This window comes from Leucopleurus acutus (assembly GCF_964270905.1).
Source record: "Leucopleurus acutus genome assembly, chromosome: 20".
NCBI lineage: Eukaryota > Metazoa > Chordata > Mammalia > Artiodactyla > Delphinidae > Leucopleurus > Leucopleurus acutus.
This window is the reverse complement of record NC_139162.1, coordinates 36,543,253-36,556,715: the sequence shown is the minus strand read 5'-3', so window position 1 is coordinate 36,556,715 and position 13,463 is coordinate 36,543,253.

Here is a 13,463-nt window from a genome sequence, read left to right as displayed (position 1 = left end):
GGGGAGAGATTAGAGCAACCGTACTCGCAAAGTATATACACAGCATTGTTTCATTTAGCCTAGTACCTCTTATGGTAGTACCATTTTGGTGAAACCTAAGAAGTCTTTTCTCTCGTATGTTGGCTGGGGACTAGATTCCCAAGGAGTGGATTGGGACTGTTCATTCTGTGGCTCCCTTTTAAGACACCTATCTTTTGGATGTACTAGTGTAATTGTAGTAGATTTTCCAAGCAATGTGGTAAAGCACAGATAATAGCTGAGACTACTGTGTGGCCATATGCTGACTAAATCAAAAGAAAAGCAGTTTGCATCTCTCTCAGCTGGGGAGTTCTGTATTTGAAATATTATTTCCCTGGAAGACCACCCAGTAGTATCCAGTCTGTTCCCAGATTACCTGCCAGTGCCCAGGTGATTGAGGACTGCTTTCATTGTTCCCTGCCTGATCTTCCAGGCATAGGTATAGCCTCTCCAGCTCCTCACAGATCATTCCTGTAGTTTACATTTCGTTTTCTCTGACCAAGTCTTCTGTAGCACTTGAATGGTGTTGTAGAGCATTGACTTACTTAAAAAATGCTGAATTTTATCTCAGTGTTTATGTACCAAACAGATTTTTGTTGTCTCTCTTTTTTGCTGGAGTTTGGGAGCTCTAACATTTTATTAAATGATAACCTAGAAAGGCAGGTTATGTTTAGAGATTGTTACGGACTGAATGTTTCCCTCAAAGTTCATGTGTTGAAGTTTTAACCCCTAGTGTGCCTGTATTGGAGATGAGGCCTCTAAAGTTAAATGAAGTCATAAGGGTGGGACCCTGACCTGATAGGATTAGTTTCTTATAACAAGAGACAGCAGAAAGCACAAGCATGAAGGAAATGCCTTGTGAGGACCTGATGAGAAGGCACCTGCCTGCAAACAAGGAAGAGCTCTCTCACCAGAAACCAAATTGGCTGAAGCCTTAATCAGGGACTTCCAGCCTCCAGAACTGTGAGAAAATAAATGTTGCTTCAGTCACCCAGTCCATGACATTTTGTTATGGCAGTTTGAGCAGACTAATACAGAGATATAACATAACTAAGGAAAATATAGGAATTGACACATAACCAAACTGATATTAGAAAATCTATTTGTAGTAAAAAAAAAATAGGGGTCTCATACTGCTTTTCTTACAGTGTGCAGATATGGCTACAATGATGGTGAAGTTTAGTGAAAAGCAAAATCATACAGGATCTCAGTGTATGAAGATTTCAGTGTCATACAACTGTGGGGAATTTTTTAGGGAAGGAAAAGAGGAAACTTTAAAATTTTTTATTAGTTCATTAAATTAGTTGGCCTGGGTTCTCATAACTAGATACCACAGACTGTATGGCTTAAACAATAGAAATTTATTTTCTCACAGTTCTGGAGGCTAGAAGTCCAAAATCAGGGTGCCAATAGGATTGGTTTCTGGTGAGACCTCTCTTCCTGGCTTGCAGATGGCAAGCTTCTTGCTGTGTCTTCACATGGCCCTTCCTCTGTGCACCAAAAACTCCTCATGTCTCTTCCTCCTCGTATAAGGACACCAGTCAGATTGTATTAAGGTCCTACTCTTATAAACTCATTTAACCTTAATTACATCCTTAAAGGCCCTGTCTCCAAATACAGTCACATTGTGGGTTAGAGCTTCAACGTATGGATTTTGGGGGGGGGGGACACAGTTCAGTCCGTACACTCATGAACCAAAATTATCCCTGTGTTAATGATATTGAAGAAGACTTGTCTCCAGGGAGTTAAAACTGGTTCTTTCAGTAACAATGTCACCTAAACTTGTTTCTAAATTTCTGCCTAGTATAATTCCAAAGCAAGAAAATGTTTAAGAAATATTGCCTACTACCAGTACTTAAGTATTTCAACTTTATCAGGAAAATTTCTAGTCATCCAGTTACTTTCCACTGCGCCACCAGGGAAGCCCCTCGTTTCATGGTTTTAATATTCATTTCCCTAATGGCAAATGATGTTGAGAACTTTTCATGAGCTTAGTTGCTATTCATATATCTTCTTCAGTGAAGTGTCCAAGTTCTTGCTTGCTTTTTTTTTTTTTTTTTTTTTTGCGGTACACAGGCCTCCCAATGCCGAGGCCTCTCCCGTTGCAGAGCACAGGCTCCGGACGCGCAGGCTCAGCGGCCATGGCTCACGGGCCTAGCCGCTCTGCGGCATGTGGGATCTTCCCAGATCGGGGCACGAACCTGTGTCCCCTGAATCGGCAGGTGGACTCTCAACCACTGCGCCACCAGGGAAGCCTTTGCTTGCTTTTAAATTGGGTTATTGTTTAGTTTTGAGAGTTCTTTATACATTCTGGATATAAGTCCGTTGTTGAATATGTGATTTGCAAATATTTCCATTGCATATGTAGCTTGTCTGTTCATTCTCTTGAAAGTGTTTTTGGCAAAGAAAATGTCTTTAAATTTAGATTTTTTTCTTTTATCTAAAACCTTCTTTAGATTTTTTGGTATTATTTCTAAGAACTCTTTGCCTTACCCCAGCTCATGAGTATATTCTCGTATGTTTCCTTCTAAAAATTTGATAGTTTTATGTTTTACATTTAAGGTTATGATCCATTTTGAATTAATTATTGTATGAGGTGTGAGGTTTAGGTCAAGGTTCTTTTTTTTCTTTGCATAGGGATGACCAAATAGTTTAACACTATCTCAAAGACCACCTTCCACTGAATCACTTTTACACTTTTGTCAAAGATCAAATAGCTATATTTGTGTGGGATTATTTTTGGACTTTCTATTTTGTTCCATTGATCTATGTGTCTGTCTTTTTCCAGTACCACATTATCCTGATTATTATAGCTTTATAATAAGTCTTAAAATCAGGTAGTTTGACCTCCAACTTTGCCACCTTTTCCAAAATTATTTTAAGCTTTTCTAGTTCCTTTACTCTTTCATACGAATTTTCTAATAATCTTGTCTATGTCCACAAAAAATACTGCTGGGATTTTGATAGGGATGTTATTAAATCTATAGGTCATTTTGGGGAGTGTTGACGTCTTTACTAGATTGGATCTTCCAATCCATGAACACAGTGTCTTTAAGTCTTCCTTTATTTCTTTCATCGCTATTTTATAGTTTTTGGCATACAGATCCTATGCATGCTTTGTTGTATTTATACGTAAGAATTTCATTTTTGGGGTGTATTTTAAGTGGTATTTAAAACAATTTCAATTTCCAATTGCTCATTGCATTTATATAGGAATATGATTGATGTTTTTGTGTTCACCTTTTATCCTGCTGAACTTGCTGAATTCACTTAGTTCTAGGAAGTTTTGTGTGTGTGTATAGATTTTCTAGACTATTATGTCATGTACTAATAGGGACAGTTTTATTTCTTCCTTTCCAATCTGTATGCCTTTTATTTCCTTTTCTTGGCTTATTACTTTAAGATTTCCAGCACAACATTGTAAATCAACTATATTTCAATAAAAAAATTTTAAAAAGGGATTTCCCTGGTGGCGCAGTGGTTAAGAATCCGCCTGCCAATGCAGGGACATGGGTTTGATCCCTGGTCCAGGAAGATCCCACATGCTGCAGAGCAACTAAGCCCGTGCACCACAGCTACTGAACCTGCGCTCTAGAGCCCATGAGCCACAACTACTGAGCCCACGCACCACAACTACTGAAGCCCATGTGCTCTAGGGCCCGTGTGCCACAACTACTGAGCCCACATGCTGCAACTACTGAAACCCATGTGCCTAGAGCCTGTGCTCTGCCACAAGAGAAACCACCACAGTGAGAAGCCCGCACACCGCAATGAACAGTAGCCCCTGCTTGCAGCAACTAGAGAAAGCCTGCGTGCAGCAACGAAGACCAACGCAGCCAAAATAAAGTTAAAAAATTTTTAAAAATTAGAAAAAGATCCTATATTAAAACAGATCTAGGGGTTTCCCTGGTGGTGCAGTGGTTAAGAATCAGCCTGTCCTGAATGCAGGGGACACGGGTTTGAGCCCTGGACCAGGAAGATCCCACATGCCACAGAGCAACGAAGCCCATGTGCCACAACTACTGAGCCTGCACTCCAGAGCCCGCGAGCCACAACTACTGAAGCCCCTGTGCCTACAGCCCATGCTCCGCAAGAAGAGAAGCCACCGCAATGAGAAGCCCATGCACCACAATGAAGAGTATAGCCCCTGCTCGCCGCAACTATAGAGAAAGCCCGCGTGCAGCAACAAAGACCCAATGCAGCCAAAATTAATTAACTAATTAATTAATTAAAAAAAACCCAGATCTACAAAATATTTTCCAGTACTATGTTGAAAATTATCGGTGGGGGAAAGCATTCAGTTTCTCATCATTAAGTATGTATCAATATTAGCTGTAGTTTTTTATTTTTATTAATGCCCTTTATTAGGTTAAGGAAGTTCTATTCATAGTTTGCTTAGTTTTTTTTTGTTGTTGTTTTTAAAATTAGGAGCGGATGTTAGATTTCGTCAAATTATCTTTCTATGTCTATTGAAAGGATAAGATGGTTTTTCTGACTTAATAGTATGATAAATTATATTGCTTTTTTCCCCCCTCAAGCAGTGAACTAGTTTTGCATTCTGGGATGAAACACACTTGGTAATGGTATATTATCTTTTTACATATTTCTGCATACAATTTGCTAATGTTTTGTTGAGAATTTTTGTATCTGTGTTATGAGGGATATTGGCCTGTAGTTTTATTTTCTTGCAATGTCTTTGTTTTGGGCATTAGGGAAATATTGACCTTATAAAAGGAGTTGTGAGATATTCCTTCCTCTTCCTTTTCTTCAAGATACTGTGTAGAATAGGTATTATTTCTTAGATATTTGTAAAATTTGCCAGTGAAACCATGTGTTCCACTGAGTTTTCTTTTGTGGAAGGTTTGTTTTTTAATATAAAAATTTAACTTTTAAAAATAGATATGGTGTTTATTGATTTCTGCTTGGGTGTGTTTTGGTAGTTTATATCTTTTAAGGAATTGATCCATTTAATCTACTTTATTGAATTCATGGGCATAGCTAGTTCCTAGTATTTTTTATTATTACGCCTTTAATGTCTGTGGGATCAGTAGTGATGTCTTCTCTTTCGTTCATTATATTGGTTATTTATGTCTATTTCTTTTCTCTCCTGGTCAGAGGTGTAGCAATATTATTGATCTTTTCAAACAACCACCTTTTTATTTCATTGATTTCTGGTCTAATCATTTCCTTCTATCTTCTGTTTGCTTTAGATTTAATTTAATCTTTGTTTTTCTAGTTAAGGTAGAAACTTAGGTTACTGATTTTAGATCTTTTCTCTTTGTTAATATATGCATTTAATGCTATACATTTCCCTTTAAGCACTGCTTTCTCTGTCTCCTACAAATTTTATGTTTTATTTTATTTTATTTTTTATTTTTTATTTTATTTTATTTTATTTTTTTAACATCTTTATTGGAGTATAATTGCTTTACAATGGTATGTTAGTTTCAGCTTCACAACAAAATGAATCAGTTATATATATACATATATTCCCATATCTCTTCCCGCTTGCGTCTCCCTCCCTCCCACCCTCCCTATCCCACCCCTCCAGGCGGTCACAAAGCACCGAGCTGATCTCCCTGTGCCATGCGGCTGCTTCCCACTAGCTATCTACCTTACGTTTGGTAGTGTATATATGTCCATGCCTCTTTATCGCTTTGTCACCATTTACCCTTCCCCCTCCCCATAGCCTCAAGTCCATTCTCTAGTAAGTCTGTGTCTTTATTCCTGTTTCACCCCTAGGTTTTTCATGACATTTTTTTTTTTTAATTCCATATATATGTGTTAGCATACGGTATTTGTCTCTCTCTTTCTGACTTACTTCACTCTGTATGACAGACTCTAGGTCTATCCACCTCATTACAAATAGCTCAATTTCGTCTCTTTTTATGGCTGAGTAATATTCCATTGTATATATGTGCCACATCTTCTTTATCCATTCATCCGATGATGGACACTTAGGTTTTTTCCATCTCTGGGCTATTGTAAATAGAGCTGCAATGAACATTTTGGTACATGACTCTTTTTGAATTATGGTTTTCTCAGGGTATATGCCCAGTAGTGGGATTGCTGGGTCATATGGTAGTTCTATTTGTAGCTTTTTAAGGAACCTCCATACTGTTCTCCAAAGTGGCTGTATCAATTTACATTCCCACCAACAGTGTAAGAGGGTTCCCTTTTCTCCACACCCTCTCCAGCATTTATTGTTTCTAGATTTTTTGATGATGGCCATTCTGACTGGTGTGAGATGATATCTCATTGTAGTTTTGATTTGCATTTCTCTCATGATTAGTGATGTTGAGCATTCTTTCATGTGTTTGTTGGCACTCTGTATATCTTCTTTGGAGAAATGTCTATTTAGGTCTTCTGCCCATTTTTGGATTGGGTTGTTTGTTTTTTTGTTATTAAGCTGCATGAGCTGCTTATAAATTTTGGAGATCAATCCTTTGTCAGTTGCTTCATTTGCAAATATTTTCTCCCATTCTGAGGGTTGTCTTTTGGTCTTCTTTATGGTTTCCTTTGCTGCGCAAAAGCTTTTAAGTTTCATTAGGTCCCATTTGTTTACTCTTGTTTTTATTTCCATTTCTCTAGGAGGTGGGTCAAAAAGGACCTTGCTGTGATTTATGTCATAGAGTGTTCTGCCTATGTTTTCCTCTAAGAGTTTGATAGTTTCTGGCCTTACATTTAGGTCTTTAATCCATTTTGAGCTTATTTTTGTGTACGGTGTTAGGGAGTGATCTAATTTCATACTTTTACATGTAGCTGTCCAGTTTTCCCAGCACCACTTATTGAATAGGCTGTCCTTTCTCCACTGTACATTTCTGCCTCCTTTGTCAAAGATAAGGTGACCATATGTGCGTGCGTTTATCTCTGGGCTTTCTATCCTGTTCCATTGATCTATCTTTCTGTTTTTGTGCCAGTACCATACCGTCTTGATAACTGTAGCTTTGTAGTATAGTCTGAAGTCTGGGGGCCTGATTCCTCCAGTTCCTTCTTTCGTTCTCAAGATTGCTTTGGCTATTCGGGGTCTTTTGTGTTTCCATACAAATTGCAAAATTTTTTGTTCTAGTTCTGTGAAAAATGCCAGTGGTAGTTTGATAGGGATTGCATTGAATCTATAGATTGCTTTCGGTAGTAGAGTCATTTTCACAATGTTGATTCTTCCAATCCAAGAACATGGTATATCTCTCCATCTATTTGTATCATCTTTAATTTCTTTCATCAGTGTCTTATAATTTTCTGCATACAGATCTTTTGTCTCCTTAGGTAGGTTTATTCCTAGATATTTTATTCTTTTTGTTGCAATGGTAAATGGGAGTGTTTTCTTGATTTCACTTTCAGATTTTTCATCATTAGTATATAGGAATGCCAGAGATTTCTGTGCATTAATTTTGTATCCTGCCACTTTACCAAATTCATTGATTAGCTCTAGTAGTTTTCTGGTAGCATCTTTAGGGTTCTCTATGTATAGGATCATGTCATCTGCAAACAGTGACAGCTTTACTTCTTCTTTTCCGATTTGGATTCCTTTTATTTCCTTTTCTTCTCTGATTGCTGTGGCTAAAACTTCCAAAACTATGTTGAATAAGAGTGTTGAGAGTGGGCAACCTTGTCTTGTTCCTGATCTTAGTGGAAATGCTTTCAGTTTTTCACCATTGAGGATGATGTTTGCTGTGGGCTTGTCATATATGGCCTTTATTATGTTGAGGAAAGTTCCCTCTACGCCTACTTTCTGCAGGGTTTTTATCATAAATGGGTGTTGAATTTTGTCAAAAGCTTTCTCTGCATCTATTGAGATGATCATATGGTTTTTCTCCTTCAATTTGTTAATATGGTTTATCACATTGATAGATTTGCGTATATTGAAGAATCCTTGCATTCCTGGAATAAACCCCACTTGATCATGGTGTATGATCTTTTTAATGTGCTGTTGGATTCTGTTTGCTAGTATTTTGTTGAGGATTTTTGCATCTATGTTCATCAGTGATATTGGCCTGTAGTTTTCTTTCTTTGTGACATCCTTGTCTGGTTTTGGTATCAAGGTGATGGTGGCCTCGTAGAAGGAGTTTGGGAGTGTTCCTCCCTCTGCTATATTTTGGAAGAGTTTGAGAAGGATAGGTGTTAGCTCTTCTCTAAATGTTTGATAGAATTCTCCTGTGAAGCCATCTGGTCCTGGGCTTTTCTTTGTTGGAAGATTTTTAATCACAGCTTCAATTTCAGTGCTTGTGATTGGTCTGTTCATATTTTCTATTTCTTCCTGATTCAGTCTTGGCAGGTTGTGCCTTTCTAAGAATTTGTCCATTTCTTCCAGATTGTCCATTTTATTGGCATAGAGTTGCTTGTAGTAATCTCTCATGATCTCTTTTATTTCTGCAGTGTCAGTTGTTACCTCTCCTTTTTCATTTCTAATTCTATTGATTTGGGTCTTCTCCCTTTTTTTTCTTGATGAGTCTGGCTAGTGGTTTATCTATTTTGTTTATCTTCTCAAAGAACCAGCTTTTAGTTTTATTGATCTTTGCTATTGTTTCCTTCATTTCTTTTTCATTTATTTCTGATCTGATTTTTATGATTTCTTTCCTTCTGCTAGCTTTGGGGTTTTTTTGTTCTTCTTTCTCTAATTGCTTGAGGTGCAAGGTTAGGCTGTTTATTCGAGATGCTTCCTGCTTCTTAAGGTGGGCTTGTATTGCTATAAACTTCCCCCTTAGAACTGCTTTTGCTGCATTCCACAGGTTTTGGGTCGTTGTGTCTCCATTGTCATTTGTTTCTAGGTATTTTTTGATTTCCTCTTTGATTTCTTCAGTGATCACTTCATTATTAAGTAGTGTATTGTTTAGCCTCCATGTGTTTGTATTTTTTACAGATCTTTTCCTGTAATTGATATCTAGTCTCATGGCGTTGTGGTCAGAAAAGATACTTGATACAATTTCAATTTTCTTATATTTACCAAGGCTTGATTTGTGACCCAAGATATGATCTATCCTGGAGAATGTTCCATGAGCACTTGAGAAAAATGTGTATTCTGTTGTTTTTGGATGGAATGTCCTATAAATATCAATTAACTCCATCTCGTTTAATGTATCATTTAAAGCTTGTGTTTCCTTATTTATTTTCATTTTGGATGATCTGTCCATTGGTGAAAGTGGGGTGTTAAAGTCCCCTACTATGAATGTGTTACTGTCGATTTCCCCTTTTATGGTTGTCAGTATTTGCCTTATGTATTGAGGTGCACCTATGTTGGGTGCATAAATATTTACAATTGTTATATCTTCCTCTTGGATTGATCCCTTGATCATTATGTAGTGTCCTTCTTTGTCTCTTCTAATAGTCTTTGTTTTAAAGTCTATTTTGTCTGATATGAGAATTGCTACTCCAGCTTTCTTTTGGTTTCCACTTGCATGAAATACCTTTTTCCATCCCCTTACTTTCAGTCTGTATGTGTCTCTAGGTCTGAAGTGGGTCTCTTGTAGACAGCAAATATATGGGTCTTGTTTTTGTATCCATTCAGCCAATCTGTGTCTTTTGGTGGGAGCATTTAGTCCATTTACATTTAAGGTAATTATCGATATGTGTGTTCCTATTCCCATTTTCTTCATTGTTTTGGGTTTGTTATTGTAGGTCCTTTCCTTCTTTTGTGTTTCTTGCCTAGAGAAGTTCCTTTAGCAGTTGTTGTAGAGCTGGTTTGGTGGTGCTGAACTCTCTCAGCTTTTGCTTGTCTGTAAAGGTTTTAATTTCTCCATCAAATCTGAATGAGATCCTTGCTGGGTAGAGTAATCTTGGTTGCAGGTTTTTCTCCTTCAACACTTTCAATATGTCCTGCCACTCCCTTCTGGCTTGCAGAGTTTCTGCTGAAAGATCAGCTGTTAACCTTATGGGGATTCCCTTGTGTGTTATTTGTTGTTTTTCCCTTGCTGCTTTTAATATGTTTTCTTTGTATTTAATTTTTGACAGTTTGATTAATATGTGTCTTGGCGTATTTCTCCTTGGATTTATCCTGTATGGGACTCTCTGTGCTTCCTGGACTTGATTAACTATTTCCTTTCCCATATTAGGGAAGTTTTCAACTATAATCTCTTCAAATATTTTCTCAGTCCCTTTCTTTTTCTCTTCTTCTTCTGGAACCCCTATAATTCGAATGTTGGTGCGTTTAATGTTGTCCCAGAGGTCTCTGAGACTGTCCTCAGTTCTTTTCATTCTTTTCTCTTTATTCTGCTCTGCAGTAGTTATTTCCACTATTTTATCTTCCAGGTCACTTATCCGTTCTTCTGCCTCAGTTATTCTGCTATTGATCCCATCTAGAGTGCTTTTAATTTCATTTATTGTGTTGTTCATCGTTGCTTGTTTCATCTTTAGTTCTTCTAGGTCCTTATTAACTGATTCTTGCAATTTGTCCATTCTATTGTCCATTCTATCTCCAAGATTTCGGATCAACCTTACTATCATTATTCTGAATTCTTTTTCAGGTAGACTGCCTATTTCCTCTTCATTTGTTAGGTCTGGTGGGTTTTTATCTTGCTCCTTCATCTGCTGTGTGTTTTTCTGTCTTTTCATTTTGCTTATCTTACTGTGTTTGGGGTCTCCTTTTTTTTTTTTGCAGGCTGAAGGTTCGTAGTTCCTGTTGTTTTTTGTGTCTGTCCCCAGTGGCTAAGGTTGGTTCAGTGGGTTGTGTAGGCTTCCTGGTGGAGGGTACTAGTGCCTGTGTTCTGGTGGATGAGGCTGGATCTTGTCTTTCTGGTGGGCAGGTCCACGTCTGGTGGTGTGTTTTGGGGTGTCTGTAGACTTATTATGATTTTGGGCAGCCTCTCTGCTAATGGGTGGGGTTGTGTTCCTGTCTTGCTAGTTGTTTGGCATAGGATGTCCAGCACTGTAGCTTGCTGGTCGTTGAGTGAAGCTGGGTGCTGGCGTTGAGATGGAGATCTCTCGGAGATTTTTGCTGTTTGATATTATGTGCAGCTGGGAGGCCTCTTGTGGACCAGTGTCCTGAAGTTGGCTCTCCCACCTCAGAGGCACAGCACTGAGTCCTAGCTGCAGCACCAAGAGCCTTTCATCCACAGGGCTCCTTAATTTGGGATGATTCGTTGTCTATTCAGGTATTCCACAGATGCAGGGTATATCAAGTTGATTGTGGAGCTTTAATCCGCTGCTTCTGAGGCTGCTGGAAGAGATTTCCCTTTCTCTTCTTTGTTCTCACAGTTCCCAGGGGCTCAGCTTTGGATTTGGCCCCGCCTGTGCGTGTAGGTCGCCGGAGGGCGTCTGTTCTTTGCTCAGACAGGACGGGGTTAAAGGAGCCGCTGATTCGGAGGCTCTGGCTCACCCAGGCCGGGGGGTAGGGAGGGTCACGGAGTGCAGGGCGGGCCTGCAGCGGCAGAGGCTGGCGTGACGCTGCAGCCTGAGGCGCGCCGTGCGCTCTCCCGGGGGAGCCGTCCCCGGATCCCGGGACCCCGGCAGCGGCGGGCTGCACAGGCTCCCCGGAAGGGCGTGTGGCTAGTGACCTGCGCTCGCACACAGGCCTCCTGGCGGCGGCAGCAGCGGCCTTAGCGTCCCATGTCCGTCTCTGGGCTCCGCACTCTTAGCCGCGGCTCGCGCCCGTCTCCGGAGGTCTCCCAAGCAGCGTTCCCAATTCCCCCTCCTCGTGCACCAGGAAACAAAGAGGGACGTAAAAGTCTCTTGCCTCTTCGGCAGGTCCAGACCCCTCCCCAGACTCTCTCCCGGCCAGCCGCGGCGCACCAACGCCCTGCAGGCTGTGTTCACGCCGCCAACCTCAGTCCTCTCCCGGCGCTCCGACAAAAGCTGGAGCCTCAGCTCCCAGTCCCGCCCGCTCCGGCGGGCGAGCAGACAAGCCTCTCGGCTGGTGAGTGCCGGTCGGCCCGATCCTCTGCGCTGGAATCTCTCCGCTTTGCCCTCCGCACCCCTGTTGCTGTGCTCTCCTCCGCGGCTCCCAAGGTCCCCCACTCCGCCTCCCGAAGTCTCCACCCGCGAAGGGGCTCCTAGTGTGTGGACACTTTTCCTCCTTCACAGCTCTCTCCCGCTGGTGCAGGACCCGTCCCTATTCTTTTGTCTCTGTTTAGTTTTTTCTTTTGCCCTAACCAGGTACGTGGGGGGTTCCTTGCCTTTTGGGAGGTCTGAGGTCTTCTGCCAGCGTTCAGTAGGTGCTCCGTAGGAGTTGTTCCACGCGTAGATGTATTTCTGGTGTATCTGTGGAGAGGAAGGTGATCTCCGCGTCTTACTCTTCCGCCATCTTCCCGGAACTCTCCCTGTTTTATTTTATTTGGTTAAAAAAATTTTTAAGTTTCCTCTGAGACTTCCTCATTGACTCCATGGTTATTTTTATTTTTATTTTTATTTTTATTTTTTTTTGCGGTACGTGGGCCTCTCACTGTTGTGGCCTCTCCCGTTGCGGCGCACAGGCTCCGGACGCGCAGGCTCAGCGGCCATGTCTCACGGGCCCAGCCGCTCCGCGGCGTGTGGGAGCTTCCCGGACCGGGGCATGAACCTGTGTCCCCTGTATTGGCAGGTGGACTCTCAACCACTGCGCCACCAGGGAAGCCCCATGGTTATTTTAAAGTGAATTAATTTCCAAGTATTTTGGTATTTTCCAGGTATGTTTCTAGTTTAGTTCAATCTTAGTCTGAAGACTTACGTTGTATTTTTATTTGGTTAAAAGTATTTTAAAATTTCCTTTGAGACTTCCTCATTAGTCCCATGGTTATTTTAAAGTGCATTAATTTCTAGATATTTGGGTATTTTCTCTAGTTTAGTTCAGATTTAGTCTGAGGATCTTTGTATAATTTCTATTCTTTTAAATTTGGTGAGGTTTGTTTTATAGCCCAGATAAATGTCTCTTTTAGTGAATGTTCCATGTGCACTTAAGACAACTCTGTGTTTTGCTGTTGTTGGTTGAAGTGTTTTATAAGTCTCCATTAGGTTAAGTTGATTGGTAGTGCTTTTCAGGTCACCTCTAAGTTTTCTGATTTTCTACTTTTTCTATCAATCACTGTAGAAGAGTGTTGACATTTCCAACCTAAATCATGGTGTGTCTCTTTCTCCTTACAGGTCTGTTTTGCTTTATGTATTTAGTTTATACACATTTAGGATTTTTATGTCAAGAGGAGTGGAATGAACTTTGTTGAGTCTGCTCTCTTTAGCTGAGGCAGTCCACAAAGGGGGCTGACAGCAAACTATTGAAGGCATTCCCAGAAATTAGGATAATAAATCCTTTATTTTTGAGTGAGGATCTGGACATTATAGCATCTACCAGAGAAGTAATCAGGTTTTCTGTTTGAATCCGTTTTAGTTATGTCTTCATAGGAATTGGTCTATTTTGTTAAACTTTCAAATTCCTTGGTATAAAATTGTTCTTAACATCTTCCTATTTTTGTTTTAATGTATACTTTATCTGTAGTTATATCTCCTTTTTCACTTCTGATACTGGTTATTTGTGCCTGTTT